The 19,849-nt window shown below is 42.1% G+C and overlaps 1 protein-coding gene across 5 annotated transcripts in view; it reads right to left on the bottom strand.

The window, feature by feature from the left end:
• Positions 1–18,947, bottom strand: part of PRICKLE1 (prickle planar cell polarity protein 1) — a 101,943-nt gene extending 82,996 nt beyond the window's left edge. For all 5 annotated transcript variants that reach the window (XM_075014436.1, XM_075014453.1, XM_075014407.1 and 2 more), the window contains exon 1: positions 18,701–18,947. The gene's annotated coding sequence lies outside the window, so the exon portion shown is untranslated. The remainder of the gene's footprint in view (positions 1–18,700) is intronic.
• Positions 18,948–19,849: the final 902 nt, after the last annotated feature.

Here is a 19,849-nt window from a genome sequence, read left to right as displayed (position 1 = left end):
TAACTACAAAGATAGTTAAGCACTGGAATAGGCTTCAAAAGCTTCTAGAATCCTCAACACAACACCACCAATCAGGGGTGATCCAGGTATACTTGGCCCTATCTCAGCACAGGACACTGGACTGGATGATTTTTCAAGGCCTCATCCAGCCTTAGATTTCCATGAATTACTCTGTAGTAAAGTTACTTTCATAATAAAATAATGAAACAAAAATCAGAGAAAAAAATTAAGTTCCTAAATAACAGTGGAACAGGGGAAGACGGTTATAGGAGATAAGCTTGCTATCTTGTCAACTAACACTAGTGTTTTAAAAGAATGCAGATATATTATATCTGGATTTTAGCAAAACAAATAACATGCCACCTCACAAAAACTTACCGGGGCAGGAGGTTGAGTAGAGTGAGAAATGGGCTGGATAAAAAGCACTGTCACAAGGATTGAAAATTAACCAAAGAACAATTATATACAACAAGATATCAAATTGTTGGAAGATGTGTGCATTGGGGCATCCTGTTTTACATAACTTTTTTTTATTATTTGATTGAAGGAGTAAAAAAACCCACATACGTTAAGGCCCTGATACCGTAAAGGATCCACACAAGTAAAACCTTATAGAGAGAGAGAGGTCAATGAAGCTCACTCCTACGGAGTGACCCTCCAGAGCAGCTTAATGTCGCTTCTGAACCTAAGCTGGAAAGACAGTAAGAGCGGCAAGAAGAGAAATAATACAAGGAATATACAGGAGGCATGGGAACAAAACGAATGGATTCCATCTAGAAAAATGGGTGGTAATCGCGCAGTGAAAAGGTAGTACACAGATATGAAAGAAGTCCAACAGGTAACAGTGTAAGGAATGTCATAGAGGAGCTATTAATGAAGTGATGCAAAGAAAATTAGATTGTGATTTTGGGGATGCAATTATTATTTGCATTACTAGAGTGCCTAGAATGGACCAGGACCCGCTGCGCTTAGCGCGGTACAAACACAGCTTACAATCTAAGTTACTGTTCTATCATGTCAGAGGTTAGGAAGGAAATACTAGTCCCATGCAGACTTAAATTAGCAATATGTATGTTGGTAACACAACACTCTCAATCACCTGAACAAGAGGAAAGAAGAATAATACAAATCACCACAAGTGTGGATGAGGTGGGAGAGGATTTATTTAGAAGAAAAGTCTTAAACCACCCCCCGCCACACACACAATTGACAAGGAATGGCTAAGTTAAACACTGACTAGAACAGTGGTTCCCAAACTTTTCGGCATCATGCCCCCCTTTTGATTTTTGAGAAACCCTCACCCCCCCCACCTCTTTAACAAAAAATTCAATTTGTAATTTGAAATAAACACAAAGCTTGATATAAAAATGTTATTTAAAATTAAAAATAAAGCACAAATAATTTTTTTGGTCCCTTGTGTTTGCCTGGTGCAGCCCCAGCTGGCCAGCTGCTTGAGCCCCATGCCAGCTGCCAGAGCGGCTTGTGCCAGCTGCCCACCCACCTGAGATCTGTGCTGCCAGAGCTGCCCGCTCGAGCCCCCGCGACCGGGGACAGCCATTCATTTGCCCCTCAGCTGTCAGGGCCAGCCATCCACCTGCCCACTGGCAGCTGCCTGAGCCCTGCACTGCTGGGACCAGCTGCCCATCCACCTGAACCACCCACCCGAGCCCCATGCTGCCAGGGCCAGGCACCTACCGTCATCCCAAGCCACCTGAGCCAGCTGCCTGAGCCCTGAGCTGCCAGGGCCAATCACCCACCCACCAGCCCAAGCCGTGCTCTGCCAGGGCCAGCTGCCTGAGTTCCACAAGTCCCACAAGCTGGACAGATGCCCGAGCCCTGCAAACCCTGCAAGCCAGCCACCCGAGCCCCTCCCCTGCCCTCTCACAAAGCCAGGCACTCCCAGCCCCCAATCTAACCCCATCATCCTCCTCCTCCCCCACAATCCACACTCACTCTCATTTGCAGAAGGCAGCCAGCTCCCAACTGCCTGTTTTTTATAGTGGCTGTACCAGGTCACCCATGTAAAATAGTAGGCGCCAAGAGCTGGAAGCAAAGGCCGGATCTTTCTTCATGTGTGCAAGAACGATGGGGGGGCCTTGGTCACCTCACCCCCTCCCCCGCCCCCAGGAATTTCTTCATGTACCCTCAGGGGGGCACGCCTCCCAGTCTGGGAAACCATGGACCAGAAGGTTGTTTGTGTGTATGTGGGACAATACTGACTGTCACCAAGTACGTGTAATTTTAGTGTTTGGGTGAATACCAGAAAATGGTGTAGAGGATGTCCATTGTACAAAAGAAGAAATGGAAAGGGTTTGTTTAGGATGGCACTTAGTTTCTGCCTGTTCCTGCTAAACAGATCACTTCTTAAGTTTCAGGAATTCTTTCTCCTACATTCATCTTGAAAACACAGAGTGTGGAACACTTTCTCCAAGACAACGGATAGAAATGCCACCACGAGACATTTAAAACTAGACTGAAGAAGCACTTTTCTATAACCCCGCATTGCGAGCTGGACCAAAAAGCTCACAATTTGCATATCCCCAACCCCACTGCCCAATCTTCCCCAGGTACAAAGTTTATATAGCAGCAAACGATTATCTCTTCACATTAATATCAATGTAATTGAGCACAATATCAACTAAAAACAGCACAGATCACATTAAGATAAATATACCCAAGGAGAGGCCTTTACTGTCTATAGGGTTTGCCACCTCAGCCTCAGCCCAGGGTTTGAGTGGTGCTGTGTAACTGGCTGAAATCAGCACATGAACCTTCCCACTTCACATATGCAGTCATGTTTGATATATAAGGAAATCCATGGCTGGACAGTGTAAAAAGCATCTCTTCCCCACAGCTACAGAAAGACCTAGGAAAACCTGCATGCACTCTTACGATTTAAGTAATGTGTCTCAGTATCCCAGAGTCTACACACATCTCCCTAAAGAGTTCAGACCATTTACACTGTTACGTTCACGCTGAAGTCAAGGGCAAAACTCCCAAACAAGGCTTACATTTACTGGTTTCTAGGACTTCCCAAGTTAGATCTAGGTTTAGACATTTGTTGATTCCACTAGTGTACGTTCATTATTGCTTATTTTAAAATGTGTCATATAAACTATATGAAACTGGGTTAGACATTCTTCTGTGGCCTCTATGGGACAATTCTCAGCTGTCTCTGAAGAGATTTAGGTTCAGATTTTTTAAATTCCCCACCACGAGGAACAGTTTAAAATGGTAGTGCATTTCCCTAAGTCCCCAGCCTCACTTAAGTAACACTACACCTAAACTATAGGGGTTCGTTTGCATACTTGGCTTAATCTAATTCTTGACCTTCCCCTCCCCCCTTCTACCACTCTACCTTCTGATTTGCTCACCTTGATAATTTTTTTTCTGATTTGTCCACCTGGATTACTGTTTTTAGTTCTCTATGCCTTAAATATTGAGTCTGTTCTGGTATGGCTATGGTCTGAAGAAGTGGGTCTGTCAGATGAACGCTCGCCTAATAAATTATTTTGTTAGTCTTTGAAGTGCTACTGGACTGCTTTTATGTTTCGATAGTATATAGACTAGCACATCTCCCTCTCTGTTACTACATCTAAACTAAGTAAGGTTATATTCCAAGTCGTCCTTGCTTACTGTTTTTGGTTCTCTGTCTTAAATATTGAGTCTGTTCTGGTCTGGATATGGTCTGACGAAGTGGGTCTGTCCCACGAAAGCTCACTTAATGAACTCTTTTGCTAGTCTTTAAAGTGCTACTTGACTGCTTTTTGTTTTGATAGTGTATAGACTAGCACGGCTTACTCTCTGTTAATATTCCAAGTTTAAGAGTGCCATCTAGTGCCTCCTTGTTTATTTTTGACTGAGGGGGACTCTTCATTCAACAGCACTGCATTGGGGATACTCTGTTTTCCAGTCAAAGCCATATATTCTAGCTTTTTCGCTACACTTTCAGACAATTGTTCTTTTTCATGATGCACAAACACACTTGTTCTGACTGTTAGGACACAGGAAATTGATTATACTTTAGAATGGAGCCTTGAGGAAAGAGTGAAGACACAAAGTCGTTAATCTATAATTTATTAAACTCTGCTGAACTATGTAACTAAACGTAGCCCTTAAAAGTTACCTCATGCTGACTTCCTTAGTGTGATCTCATCCCAGGAGCAGATGGATAGATAAGAATGAAGTTTTCAGTGCAATAAAAATGTGATCCAAGATCAACCAGGCTATCAAATCAAAAATTAACAGTTGCACTATCACAGGTCATGCTCTCACCTGTTATCACAGTCACTTCCTCCAGGGTGCTGCAGGAAATACTTTCACATAGGATTTGCCTTACTGATTCTGACTGATAGTCCATTCTAGTCCCTTATCCTCTCTCTGACAACTACCAGCCCCTCAATACTTACAGGGAAGATACAAGAGACCCCCTAGTGCATGTGTGAAGAAATCTGTCCACCCTCGGGATGGTCTCATCCTAAAATCAATTTCTAACCACTAGGAATAAGTGCTGACTTGAAGTTTTATATTTTTCCAACACCTAGACATTAACTATTACAGCGCTAGCTATTCTTATTATCCATGTATGCATCCTAATCCTTCTTTGAAAGCTGATAAATATATGGCCTCAACATCATCCTGCGGCAATGACTTCCAAAGGCTAATTTCATATTGTGATGTAGTAGGTCTTGGTTCTCCAAGTTAGCACAATACTGCAGCAATACCCTGTCGAGGGTACAGAAATTTCTGTTGGACTCGCTCTCTTTAAGATGAGGCATAAGAAATGACTATTTGTTGTGATCGATGATTCCATCACTCCTTGCAGGAACTGGGGCACAATACTGCTGTGTTGTATCTGTAGTACACGTATGATACGTGCTGTTCAGACCACATGCTTTTTGGAGTGAATTTATTGAAGTGTTTGTGCTAGCAAAAAAAGTTTGTAGCCCATTTAGAATGAAATGGGCATATCACCATGACCACCTCTCCCATTTTGGCCGGGACAGCCCCATATTTTGGGTGCAGGGAAGGCGCCCCAATTTATTTTAACAAAGGGGCTAAACTGTCCCATGTTCAGGCCCCCTACTGAGCTTACCTCCCCCCACCCAACAAAGCAGGAGCAGCTGCTGGCTGGAGACCACATAACAACATGCTCTCTGGCCACACGGGAGAGGGAGCCAGCAGGGGGCTCTGTCAGTGGGGTGTGGCTGCCACCTGGTTCCCAGCTTCCAGGAGCTCAGGAACTGCACCAGCATTGCTGTGACCCCTTTCCCTGTGCTTCAAGGAATAGGGCAGCCAGGGAGCTGCCCTGCTTTTCCAAAGTGTCATGTATTTTGGCTAGGGAAATATGGTCACCCTAGTACACATAGAAGTAAGGTATTATATATAATGCTAGGCACTGCAGCTCCAAAATTCATTTATATCCTTGTTCGTGGTTGGAGTGCAAACAAATATATCATCTTTATTGTGATAATTTAAAACTAAGTCTCCACTCCATAATACTCCAAGGTTTCTTTAATACTAATTAAGTAGCATGTGCTTTCAGTAAACTTTGTAATAAAAATCAGTCTGTTGGCTTTGGTTAGAAGTTTTGAGCTGACATTTATTATAAAATAAAACTAAGTTTTAAGGGTCATATTTTCAAACCTCACTTCCCTACATTACACCCACAAAACATACACATGCTACCTGCAGCCTGACTTTCAAGGTGCCAAGCACCACAAACTGTAATATGAGCTCTGGCTACTACACCCCTGTGAACGTGTGTGGCCCTCCACATAGCTGACCAAATAAATGGTATTTTTAATACATATGCATGATTCTCAGTCACAAGAGTAGGGTAATGTTTTCAAAATGTCTAGAATTAATTATGTCATCCGGCAGGTCTCCTGTAACGCACATTAAGCACGCTAATGAATTCTGAAGAAATAAAATCATGATAGCAAGTAGGAGGCAGAAACACTCAGTCCCTTTCTGTTACAAAAAACAGAAGCAAAATCCACAAATTTTCACCTGCACCTGGCACATCCCTTTTCCCTGCCATCACTACATTCCAAAGGGGCCATCTGCAAGTTCTGCTGCATGTACCACAGTGTGTACAACTCAGTCAAGGTACCATCATCATGATGCTGCAATTCCAGGCAACGAAATACCAGCAAATAGTGATGCACTGTCAACAAATGAGAGTCCTTTTTACTCAGAGGACAAAATGCCTAGGCACACAAGGATTTTCCCTTGTATGACTAACCCATTACCAAATATAGGTTCGAAAATATTCTTCATACAACTAGAGATCATACAATTGGAAATCATTTAATCATAAGGGCAAACTTCAGTTGTGTGGCACCTAGTTGAGGATAGTGTTGAAAGCTTCAGTAAGCATATCCTGGCATTTCCTGTGTTTTGGTAGTCTTAAAATACATTTAATTAATAGCTGCTCAGGCCTAAGACTTTTTTGCTGGGAAAATGCAAAGTACAATATTCAGTTACACCTAACATCAATCTATAGTCTAGACTATGTCAAAACTTAAGGACCGAATGAGAATATTCTGCATAATGTATTATGAATTTTCTAGGGTTTGTATGTCAAATTTTAGTTTAACGCTAATAAAATAAGATGCAACACTGTGTGCTGCCTCTCATGCCATAGTCTACTTGTAATTTTCTGCTTTAGAGAAGAAAAAAACTTTTCAAATAAACCAACAGATCTTCTCCAAGATCAAACATCACAAGCTATTTTTATTATTTTTTAACTGCAGAGCAGGCAATCAAAGCAAAGTTCCAGTTAGGTGAGGAATGCAATGTTAGTTTTCAAAAACTAACTAGTGGTGGAGTTTGAATCCCCTATAATGAATGAGGCGAGTGTTTTTAAACACACACATTCACAAGTCATAGCTTAGCATGAACAGATTTTTTATAGCCTTCGTGTATAATCCCAGTCAGTGATTTGAGTACTGATGCTTTATTGAGGTCATAGTCTACTGCCAAAAAGTACACAAATACCGGCATCAAGTAAAACTTATAGCAATAGTGAGATTTTTGTAGTCAGTCACTTCTATGTTTAGCTGCTCAGAGAGTGTCTGATGAAAACAAGTTTTCCACTGATAGAGAAATCTAGGTGAAAAAAGCACCACCAAATTTATGAATGTCGGGAGACAGCAAACACTGCAACAGTTTTATCTGGGCAGAAATAGTTTTCCATCACTCCTGACCCAGATTAGTTTCACGATGAAACTGTTAGAAAACTAATAGGCTATATCTACACTAGCCCCCGCCCTTTAAACAGGGGATGCTAATGAGACTTCAGCAGATGCTAGTGAGGCACTTGCATGAATATGCAGTGCCTCATTAGCATAAATGTCAGCCTCAGCAATTCTAAAGTGTGGCTTTCAAATCGCACACTGCCTGTGTAGACAGGGACCTTTCGAAAGGACCCCTCAGTCTTTGAAAGCCCCTTATTCTGTTTGGTTTTCAGGAAGAAGGGGCTTTCAAAGACTGGGGGGCCCTTTTGAAAGGCCCCTGACTACACAGGCGGCATGCAATTGGATAGCAGCACTTTCAAATTGCTGTGGACAGCACTGTGCTAATGAGGCACTGAATATTCAAGAAAGTGCCTCATTAGCATCTGCCAAAGTGTCTCATTAGCATCGCCCTTTCGAAAAGCGGGTGCTACCATAGACATAGCCATAAAGTGATAGAGGCACAATATGCAGAGAGTTACAACTGCAGGCATAGTTACTCCAGCACAGATGCAAAAGAATTTCCCTCCTTCAGAACTAACTCTCCACAGACATATGTAAAGATGACTTTCTGCAGGATGACATCCTGGTACAGTGACTACTTCAGGGGGTCAATATTGCAGTACCAAGTGTTAATTTCTGAAACTGTTGTACAGGTTGAACCTCTCTAATCCAGAACTCTCTCATCCACCAACATCCATATTCCAGCATGATTTTGGTCAGCCAGACAACTGCTTATTGTAAATGTGGCCAAGTTTCCCATGGTCCCAGCAAGTTTGTTTATAGCCACCACTCTTGGATCTCAGTGTTCTGTGCTGTTATTGAGCTGTAATTTACCCCTAAACATCTTCTAAGAGCCCAGTAAGCAGTGGCAGTGTTGGTAATGCTGCTAGGCAATATTGAACTTCCGTGGTCTGGCAAATTCCCTCATCCAGCATTGGTCAGGTCCGAAGGGTGCCAGATGAGAGAGGTTCAACCTGTAGTACATACAATTACCAGATTAATACTAGCAGTTATTTATGACAGAAGTATGGAAACTAATATTTGCATGACCAAGTCACAGTGTGGCATTAAGCAGTTATAGATTAACCATAAACACTTAACATAGTAACTAGATGCCAGACACTCAGACCCAGTTTTACACAGCTCTACTGTCACTAATTCCAGTGTAGTTACTCCGATTTACGTCTTTGGCAGAGGCAAATCAAGCCCTGGGTGTTTAAAAGGAAACTGCCAACAGGATTCCTACAACCACAATGCATGGGGAGAGTTAAAAAGCAGAAGTTTGTGAACTGAAAACAGATAGAGAACACCAAAATGAAGGCCAGGGAAGAGGCTCCAGTCAAATAAAGTCTGAAAGCTTTGGATACACAGTAGTTGCCAAGCCCAAATACTCAACATTTATGTCAGCCCCCAAAGACTTATGGGATTTAAAAAAATCTCATTATTTAGAGCTAGAGGTATTTATCTGGCAAATATCACAAGACTTTCGGGTTGGGTCTACATGTGCCCCTGCCTTTTGAAAGGGGCATGTTAATGAGCAGGTTTGAAATATGCTAATGAGGCGCTGCAATGCATACGCAGCACCTCATTAGCATAATGGCAGCCACGGCAATTCAAAAGTGCAGCTTTTCGAATTGCGCGCTGCCCATGGAGACGGGACCTTCCGAAAGGACCCCCCCCCCCCCCCCCCCCGAGTTTTCAAAAGCCCTTCTTCCTATCTGGTGATCATAAGAACGGCTTTCGAAAACAGGGGGGGGGGGGGGGCGGGGTCCCTTCAGCAGGTCCCGTCTCCATGGGTAGCACACAATTCGAAAAGCTGCACTTTCAAATCGCCACAGCTGCCATTATGCTAATGAGGTGCTGCATATTCACTGCAGTGCCTCATTAGCATATTTCAAACCTGCTCATTAACATGCCCCTTTCAAAAGGAAGGGGCACATGTAGACCCAGCCTCAAAGTCATACAGAGATGGCAATCCTGGGTGTGATAGCTCAGCTCTTTTAGGGGAAAGCTGTTCCCCATAATGGCTCACTCAGGCCCATTTGCGTGGCCATTTTGAAGTTTTGGGCTAGTGTAGCCATAGCCAATATAATAAAATCATTAATCAGGAACAAAAGGTGTTCCAACAGCTAAATGAAAGAAGTTGCATTATCTTTTCTAGCACTGTGCCTTGCTTTTACTAGGGTCCTTTATTTTTAATGCCCACAAAAATAAATCAGCTCCCAGTCTTCCTCATGATCATTCCAAAACTATACAGGATTCTTCCTCACTTTAAGCAGAAGGCAGCATTACGGATGCCACTGGAGATATGCAATTCCCAAGTCCCACTGATGGCATGCCTACACATACACTGCCTTTTCTCTTCCAGGGCAAGATCTCACAAGACACTGGACACCTTCTTGGAGGTGTTGAGTGCCATCAGTGGAATTGGAGGTTTGCTGCAGGAAATGCACAAGCCAATCCCGAGAGGTATCTTCTCACTCACCACATTGGATATTTAGCTTACCTAAGCAATTGTTCGGTTCAGTGTCTGCACATTTCGTACATGTTAACCTTACTACTACCTTCCTTCACAGTTATAATCCATTCTAGATATATGTCACCTGAGGACATCACTGCTTGCTGTTTAACATCCTGTGACAAAGCATTCCCAGTTCTTTATGGGAATATGCTTAAGCACATGACATCAATGGACTACATTTCCTGCAAGATACTTTACTACCTTTCCAATGATATCTCATGTGATCTACTGAATACGATTATCCCATTTGTGTGCATGTATCGTTCCTAAACTTAAAGTTAGAAATATGAAGTATAAACCTGTGTTACTTGAGTCATAAGTCATGCTAGGTGAGGGCCATTAATAATATAATGGTCCAGTCCATAATGGCCCAATACTCAGGACAATGATCTGGGAATGGACATGAGGTTTTCCTGTAAGACTAGGGAAAGGCTATGGTGCTCCTACCACAATATGTGGCCACATCACCTGATGCTGGGATCCATCTTGGAGGCTGTATTTTTTCATAAAAGGAAAGAGAAAGTTAAGACTGAACACAAAGGGCTCCTGTCTTCTGCAAAATCTATTTAAGGGTGGGGAGTGAGGTAATGCTGGTGGCCAGTTCTCCCTGGCTATCCTACCCAAGATGACTGCTGGAAGTATCTAAGACTAAAGTCGGGGAAGGACTGGATCCAGGCTAGAAGGCTTTCCAGTCTGTGGGGAAAAAAAGCTTATTACAACAACTTTGAGAGTGAAACATGCAACCAATTTCTTACTGCATTAAGCTAAATATTCATGTTCTATTTTGTTTTACTTAGTAACCTACTTTGCTCCCCATGTTCTCTCTTATGACTACTTAGATCCTACCTTTTATATTTAATAAAATCACTTTTGTTTATTAATTAATCCATTGAAAATAATTGTTACCGGGGGAAAGGCAAGGAGTCTGTGCATCTCTCTTTACACTGAGAAATAGGACAGATTTTCATGTGCTCACTCTGTGTGGAATTCCTGAAAGAGTCAGATGGATTCATCTGGAGTTCAGTTCCCAGAGGGCTATATACTTGAGTGCTGGGAAATGATCTCACACTGCACTATTTACAGCACGTGTCTGCAGCTTTGGGGGTGCAGCCAAGACAACAGGGACAGGGCTATAACAGACTGATGAGCTGGGCTCAACAGGACACCATCGCAGGCTTCCAGGAAAAAGGCTCATGTTTCAGTACATCAGATGACAGTCTCCAGGAGGTCTTGACCCATCATATGTTCATCCAAGCAGCTCATCATTTTTAAGTCAACCAGTATTTTAAAGTAAGTGCCCACTCTGATTCAAATCTGCACTGAGTTGTTGAGGGTGGGAAGATCAGGGCAATTTAATGATCAATACCTTTAAAATCCGAAGGTAAAGAAAGTTTCCAGTACCTCAATATAGAGGAATGTCTGGTTTACTTTCAATATATTTGTGGACATTGTTGGCTATTAGCCTGGCAAGCTGTTTAGGTTAATAGAAGGAGCACAAAGACACTTACACGATGAATTCTGCTAAATATAAGCATATCCTCTGTATATTTTACTTCCTCCTTTCACAGAAAAAAAGTGCTATATCACTTTGGCCCCAGGATAAATGGGAACTCCATATTTAATCACTTAGATTCTTTCTCCAAGTTTGCAAACAAGTCAGAGGGCTGTTCAAACGAAGTTATCCTCATGATCATTATGACTAAGAAAACAGCAGAAAGCTGTTCAAAATTCTTATGAAATGCCTGTATCCTCCGATAAGAAACACCTGAAATTCATTATTAAGATTCCAGAGCAAGCTTCATCCCGATTAGCAATTTGTATATATGCACACACACCCACACACTCTCCTGAACAGGGCACATCTTTTAGGCACTCTCATAAAAATGAACTTTTTTCTTAGCTACTACTATGTGTGGTATTTTAATCACAGTTTTGAAAAATATGGTTGCAATTCTTGAAACTTATACTTTTACTAAGAAAAAGAAAATTTGGTCCTCAAAAGGGCTAACTTTCCTGAATTTAGGCTAATCACAGATAAAGTCTATAGAATTCATGCACTTCTGAGATGCAAAATTACTTAGTTTCTATGCTGTTTCAGTGCAGGAAGAAAGGTCCCTAAAACTTGTGTAGAAGTTTGCTCTCAATATAGCCTACTCATTCTTAGTATATTCACAAAAACCAGTTTTTATTGTTAGATGAGTGACCCACACACAAAGGTTTTAAAAAAAAAAAAAAAAAAAAAAAAAGCTTTCAATTTTTGTACCATAGATTACTACTTATTTGTGTCATTACCACACCGGGCCATGGATAGGAGCAGCTGTCTGGCTAGTCAGTGTGCTCAGCTGGTAGAGAGAGACTGTGTGACTAGGCTAATCTCTCACTGAACTAGGCTTTCACAAAAGGACTTAATTAATGTAAAGATAACATCAGAGTGTAATGGATAAAGCTGCACAATTATCGTGTCAGTGTCAAAAGAAGTTTGTGCTTCCATTATAAAACATTTCGACCAGACTGTTCCACCAACACAGCAAATATTTTACGCTTTCCCATGGAAAAAATTAAAAAATACCTTGTGTGTTATGGGTCATTTTAAAGATCTAATTACAAATAGTTCTGCAGATTCTTTTAAAGTTTTTGATTAAATATAAAAAATTACAAAAAACTCATTTACTAACAGAAACAGTGAGGTCTTTAGAAAAAAAAATGTGCCCAATCATGGGACAGTGTAAGAATTCCATATATTCGATAGAGCTCAGAATCCAGTATTACAGTGCTGTACTGTATTTTAAACATCTACATGTAGCTGTACTTAGAACACATCATCTTGGGATATGAAGATGATAATGTAATATGGATTCCTTTTTAAAAAAGAATTTTTGTTGGGGGACTTGAACATATTTTTAGGGGATATTTTTCTTTTTAAAAACCAAACAGCACATTGGACTGTAACATGCCATTGATTTTTAAGGAGCCATTGGTTCAATATGGACAACTGACTTTTCCTTGCAGTGGTGCAAAGGCTAGAAGTGCACTTAGATTTGGAAGGTGATGGCCAGAGAAACCAAGTTCTGATATCATGTTATATATTGTGGCTGTTTGATGTAAGATTATAAAAACAAAATTGAAAAAGTTGGTTAGAAAAACACCACAAGAAACCAAACACCCTTTATTTAAATGAAAAAGCTATCATAATCCAATTCTTGGAAGGCACTTGGAAGTGCTTTTTGGCATGCAGTTACTTTATGCTGCCAATACTGTGTATAATTGGAAACATTTCATACAGAATTATTACTAAAGGCAAAGACCATAACTGCAAGCCGTGGGATCTGTGCCTCAGCTGAGGCAAACTGTTACGCGTGAAGCATGCTTGTAGGTCTTGGCCTCCAATACTTTTTGTCAGCTTATTGCTAAAATCTTCAGACTCTGGGGCTAGGGCTAGTCTTTTCTCAGAATAACTCATTCAATTTGTGTTGCGCAAATTGCGGAAGTTATTTTGAACCCAGTGCCAGCTACATTGCACTGGAGTTTGAAGTACACGCCTATTTCAAAACTTCCCACTACCTCTTGTGCAACAAAAGGTAGTGGGAACAAAATACCACCCTCGAAATAGCCCTAGTATTTCAACTATGGTGTTTGGCCACAGGGTTTCTAATTTGGAATACAATGGTATCCTGAAATAGAAACCACAGAGTAGCCATACCCTGGATATGTCTACATAGCAGCCTTATTCTGAAATAAGCTACGCTGGAATAGCCATTTTGAAATAACACTGCTATACACAAAAATGCATTTCAAAACAGTGCTTTGTTATTTCGAAATACATTATCTACACACAGTGCCTATTTTGAAACAGCTCTTATTTTGAAATAGACAACAATAACTAATATAACTATTTCAAAACAGGCACTATTCCCTGTCTTAACAGCATATATTTCAAAATGCCTATTACAAAATAAGCACTATTCCTCGCAGAATTAGGGTTACCAATTTTCAAATAACAACAGCAATTTCAAAATTATTCTGTAAATGCTAGGATAGTTTTTTTTTTGTGGAGAAATAAGAGTTATTATTTTGAAATAACTATGCTGTGTAGACATACCCTTATGCTAGGGCTACAGTAGCCCTATCTTGAAATTGTTTAAGCAATTTAGACACAAATCTTAGACAGGATTATAGGAGTTCAGTACCAGAACAACTGAAATAACACAGCTCCACCTTTTATGTGTAATCCACTACAAATGAAAGGCTTGTCTTCGACTGTCTACCACAGGTTCATGGGTAAGAAAAGTATTCACAGCTTGATTGGTCAGTTGTTCTTCAGGAACATTATGAACCAGCATTATGGCAATTTTTGAAAATCAAACGAGGCCTTGTAACCAGAGTTCCAAGAAGAGGTAAATGACAGTTGCTTGCTCGTTTACATAAGTATTTTAAAATGTTTGTGCTGGCTCATGCCTCCGTCTCGAGATTTTTAATTCAGTGTGTATATTTTAAATTTTCTTGCAGAAAAATAACCCTTGAAAAGGCTAATCAATGCACACTGAGCCATCATTCCACTTTTCTAGAGGCTAAAGAAAAAAGTGTGTTGAATGTGTTTAGAGTAAAACCTAAACAAGCAAACAGTACGAAAACATACAACAAATTATTACAGACCTCTGGAGATTCTCTTTCAATAATTGGAAGGGGTTTTTTTTTTTGTTTTTTTTTTTAATATGGATCAGCAACAAAAGAGCAGTCTCTGGAAAAACAGTATCATTTTGGCAAGTAGTAAAGTGATCTGATTAGTTTATCTAGGTATCTCTGCCAGAAGTGTCATGACATCAGCATGCTAGAACTTGTAAAACATGTTTTGTCCCACCATTGCTCAGTCAGAAGGTTGGGAAAGGGAGAAGGTGGACACAGAGGTACCGCTCTCTCCTCTTTCAAAGCTGGTTCTTTCCACGCTAAGTCCTCAACTTATGAGCACTTGAGCTATAGTGTAGACATTGCCTGTATTGGCACAACTTATGTCACTCGGGTGTGAAAAAAACACCCTCCCAAATGACATAAGATACAGTGACATAAGCGCCAGTGAGCACAGAACTCTGTCAGCAGGAGAACTTCTCCCACATACACAGTTTCTGCACTTACATAGGTGGTTTTATTATGCTAATGGAGAGCACAGTGTGTCTTCAGCAGAGGCACTGCAGTGGCACAGCTGCATAATACTCGTTCAGCTGCATAGCCAGAGCACTGGACATGTAGATATGGCCTTATACATGCAAGTAAGAGCTATTCACCTGTGCGTTCCCAGTAGCTGGGCCCAACAATGCATGGTTTATAACCAGAATATACTAGCGAACAAGAGTTATGTTCAAGTTTACCTCAATTTGGAAGGACTGGAAACAAAAAACATTGGCTAATTTTGGTTAAGCAGGCCAAATACTGTGGCACTGCGCTTCTATGAAAGTTATAAATTCAAGATATGAGAAAGCCATGTGAACAGACGGGGCTGACAGCTTCTGTGGGCCCCCAGGCAAGGTGTGGGTGGGGCCGGGCTCTGTGCCCCGGAAGGGACAGAGCCTCGGTTGGAAGATCAGGGCCCAAGGCAGCCAGTTCTCAGAGTCACATGGATGGGTGCAGTGCCCTGGTGGTAGTGATTTAAAGGGCTCAGGGGTCTGGCTGCCACAACTGTTGCAGTAGCAATACATCAGCTGGTAGCTCCAGGTCCCTCTGAATCTCTGGGGTCCAGGGACAACTGCCCCTTTGCCACCCCACACCAAATAGGGGGCCTGCATGTGATCATTAGGTAGCCTGCTCACAAACAATGGAACAATACTGTGTTACTCTCCTTCACCTTACACAGCCCTCAACCATAGAATGATACTGTTCAATATTTATGAAGTGATTGCTTTATTATTGAAATATAATATATAATGTAATAAACATTTGGAGAATGTTCTTTCATGAGCCTATAGGCAAAGGCTTTGATGCTTTACCTGTAGGCCATGTAAGTTAAATGTGAAAGACCACATCAAGGGGTCAAAAATATTTTTCATATATTTCTAAAGAGTTGCAAAAAAATTAACTCAGTAATTGTACATATTTCACAGCACCAGTTGCCTGGACACTGTCTAGTGAATTCTTGTGTTTACTTGAAGCTGATCTGTTTAACTGTTCGGCATTAGGCGGTTGTACAACATTCATCATCACCATATTATGTAAATTCCATGCTGTTGGGAAAATACTTTCATCTTTGTATCTTGATCCAAAGCATCAGGAAGGGATCAAGCAGAGACACACACAAGTTTATACTATGAAAGTTGCAATGTTTCAGTGGAAAACAGTCATGGAGAAAAACCCATCTGATTTTCATACACCAATTAAATGAACAATGCCAAACTCAATCTCTTACTAAAAACACAGGGGTAGACAGACCAGATTCTTGAGCTTATGAGACTCCAGGTCATTTGTGTGCCAAGTCATCAAACGTCTTTTTACCTATAAATTATGAAAGTATAACAGCAAACATCACCTATACTCTTGCAAACATTTACATTTTCTCCTTTGCAAAACTTTATTATCTAGAAGGCAAATACTCTAAATCACTTTTATTAAAGGGTATAATTAACTAGTCTGCTAGAAACTATGTTTCCAGCACACAGACTGTTCTTTCACAAACACCGAAGTGTATCCTTTGCGCCACTAAGATAGAGAATGGACTATTTAGAAAAGGTGGGAGGGAAAAAAAAAAAAAAAAAAAAATCAATAAAATTCTTTTATTTGTGCATGAAAAATCCTTGCACAGTTTAGTGTTACACATTTGATTGGAATTTTCTAGCTGTTTCCCAGCCTTCCTACATATTAGCATCATCTCTTATTTATGCAGATTTAGTCTTGATTTTTTAAAAAAATTCTAAATTAAAACCTTTTTTTTTAAAACAACTACCTTTTTCAGAGTTATCAGACTACAGGATATTAGGGGGAAAAAAAAAGCAGACTCCCTTGTTGCTTTTACCCACATCTGACTCTAATCTTAATAGTTCAGCTATTAACCCTGTAAGGGCTTTTTCCTCCCTCCTCCCTCCGCTGATGTTACAATTTTTATGCAGGTGACCAGAGTGACTCAGTGCAGCATCCTTTATTATACAACAATGGCCCCAGAGACCTTGGATTACAAAATGTGATAAACTCTTCTAGCTTGTCTTGGCTTTGGCTGTTAGAACTGTCAGTTCTGACATTTCGATTGACAAGTAAAATTGTGAACTAAAGATGTAGTTTTCAGCTTCATGACAAAGCACTGAAAATTTAATTGGGTGTAACATTAGCCATTTATTTTTGACACCTTTTAGTTTGAACATGTTGGGAATATGCATTGTTAACCTTTAAAGCCTCTGTATAAACATTCTTGGAGAGCTTGTAAAATATCCCCCACAGAGTTTCCTGACTCTCCAGTTGATGGCATTTAGAGACACCGGTACTAGCAGAGTGCTTTATTTTGTTTTCTTCAGCCCCCAGCTGGGGTACAATGACAGATTCCTGTCCAAGACCAGATCCAGACACGGTAAGCTGAAACCACACTGAAGGCACACTGAAATGAACCCAACCAGAGCGCAAAATAAATGGTTGCTGTTTATGTTTAAAATCCCCTAGTGGGAGTAAATATTGTTTGAGAAGAAAAAGCTTGACAAATATTAGTCACCCCTTCAAAGATCTCTTGAGGCAGGATGTTTAGCTTAAGTTAGGGCTGCCTTTCCGACGTCTCTCAGTCTTTTTCCCCCTATGGAAGAGAGTCTGGAAGGAGACACTGCTGAGAATAGCCAAACAAGGTTGCTCTCTCCCTTGGGACTGAAATACACTCATGATAATAGAAGACAACTAAAACATTGACACTTGCTTGAGGATAATGGAGAAGGCAAAGGCTTAGTGGAAAAAGACCAGTTGTCACCCAACTGACAGGCAACAGCTGAGCTCACACATCTGGAGCCTGAGTCAGGCAAACACTGCAACTCACATCCATCTATAGTCTTGGGCACTATAAAGAGAGATGGAGCTTTCCACGCTACAAATGTATAAATAAACAATGGGTATAAACACACACACACACACACACACACACACACACACACACACACAGGTAATGCTAATTTCTATACTGCCTCTGTTTAGCAGAACGTATACATATGTGAAGATAAAATGTAAGCACAACCATGTCGCTCTGCGTTTAGAGCTAAACACAAACGTAAAACATAACACAGAGGCAAATACCTGGAATAAACCCCTTATGATTTTCGTCCCCTCACAGCTTGTTTTGTTTGTGTTTTGCTGCTTTATTCTGCATGTAGGGCACACACATACATTGATGCTAATAATCACATGCATCTGAAGTGCCAGTTCAGATCCTACGTGAGCAAACTGTAACTAAACTCATACTGGTGTCAGACCCCAGACGATTTTCTCTTTCAAAGCAGGGATCATCCAGGCTCTTCAGTCAAGTTTGTGGACAATCTTCCATTGCCTCCTCCCCCACCCAACAAAAGCAACCCCCCACTGCTGCCAGGTTAGGCAAACCAAGAGCTGCTTGGCTTTCCTGCGTCCGCAGGCCAAATTTAACAACTTTGCGCCGCATCCTGAGCCCCAGGTATGTTAATGAGTAACAGATTTGGGCTTTTCTTCAGTGTCGTTTATAAAAAAGAAAGACACCGAACGCTCACCCCTTTGAAGGCATCAGTTTAATGAACCCAACTCAGGGGGTTCCTGCCTGATCTTCTGCAACGAGGAACCTGGAGTAGCCACGATGGTCCTAGTCAGCTAATTAAGTCTCTCGAGCCACTGGTAGGTGATAAGAAAGACCTGGGAGCCTGATCCTCCCCAGCGCCCCTGCCCGCCGCCCCCCGGGGTGAGACGGGGGACCCCGGTGCAAAGCAGCCCGGCCTCCCGCAGACAAACCCCCACTCACCCCGCAGGAGCAGGACTTGGGCAGCGCCGCAAGGTATTCCTGGGCGGAGGGGAAGGAGCAGTCACATTGAGAGCGAGGGAAGCAGGTACCCCCGCAGCCTGGCTAGGCAGCTGCTGCTGCTGCTGCTGCCCCGGGAAGTCAGTGCAGGCGGGAGACTCGCATTTTCCGCAGCGAGCAGGACGCGGGAGCTTGTCAGGGAGCCACCAGCCCAAGCAGCCTCCTCGTGGAAGTGACCGGGCTGTGCTGCCGATCCCCCCTTATTCCCTCCGGCAGCTAAGGCGCTGCCAGCCGGGTCCGGCGACTTGAGCACTCCACGGCGCCCATTGGCTGCGGCCGGCCGCACTCGCCAATCGCCGCAGGGATGGGGCGGGGCCGGCAGCTCAGAAAACCCGGGGGGGCGGATTGGCTGACCGGGAGCGAGAGCTATTGCCTGAGACTGGCCAGGCTTCGGAAGCCCTAGCAAGTCTCCAGCAGGGAGATTGACAGCCGCGGGCGGTGGGGGGAGGGGGCACAGGTTGTGCTTTCCGTGACTCATGGGTGTGATTGTATAAAGGGGCATGGGCTGGGGTGTAAGGAAAACGCAAAATAGGAAGACCTTGGACAACATGACCGTCTATTGAGACTGAAGGGCAGCAACTGGGGTACTCCTGGAGCCAGCTAGAAGTTTGGTCCCAAGATAGAGTGAGGTGGAGCAGACTTGTAGATGACCTATGCTCCAGGCGGACTACAAGGGTTAAGTAGTAGTAGTAGTAGTAGTAGTAGCTGGGGTGCAATCAGATGAGCATGATGAGTTGGAATGCTCGCGTGCATTTGAAGCTCACTGAGGCACAGCAAAAGATCTGAAGTGCAAATCTTCTTTTTCCCCTCCCTGTGCTTTTTACACAAATGATGTTGGTGGATTTAAAGCCAGGAAAAGGCAGGACAGGCCCATCTTCCTAATTTCCCTTGATCAAACGGGCTTCTGCAGTCAATTACTGCTCTGTGCCCTCAGCATCCACTTAGCGGAGAAAAAGTTAATTAAAACTTTCCCCACTGATGTATACAGAGATGTGCTCTGTGTGTGTGTGTGGCCCCAAATAAATCACTATCTGTCATCTAGAACATTGCTTGTAATAGTAGTAGGCAGTGGCAGGAGAGTGTGGTACAGTT

The sequence above is a fragment of the Carettochelys insculpta genome, chromosome 1 (genome assembly GCF_033958435.1).
Source record: "Carettochelys insculpta isolate YL-2023 chromosome 1, ASM3395843v1, whole genome shotgun sequence".
Classification (NCBI taxonomy): Eukaryota; Metazoa; Chordata; order Testudines; family Carettochelyidae; genus Carettochelys; species Carettochelys insculpta.
The sequence above is the reverse complement of the archived record's forward strand: the minus strand, read 5'-3'. Positions and strand labels throughout refer to the sequence as shown.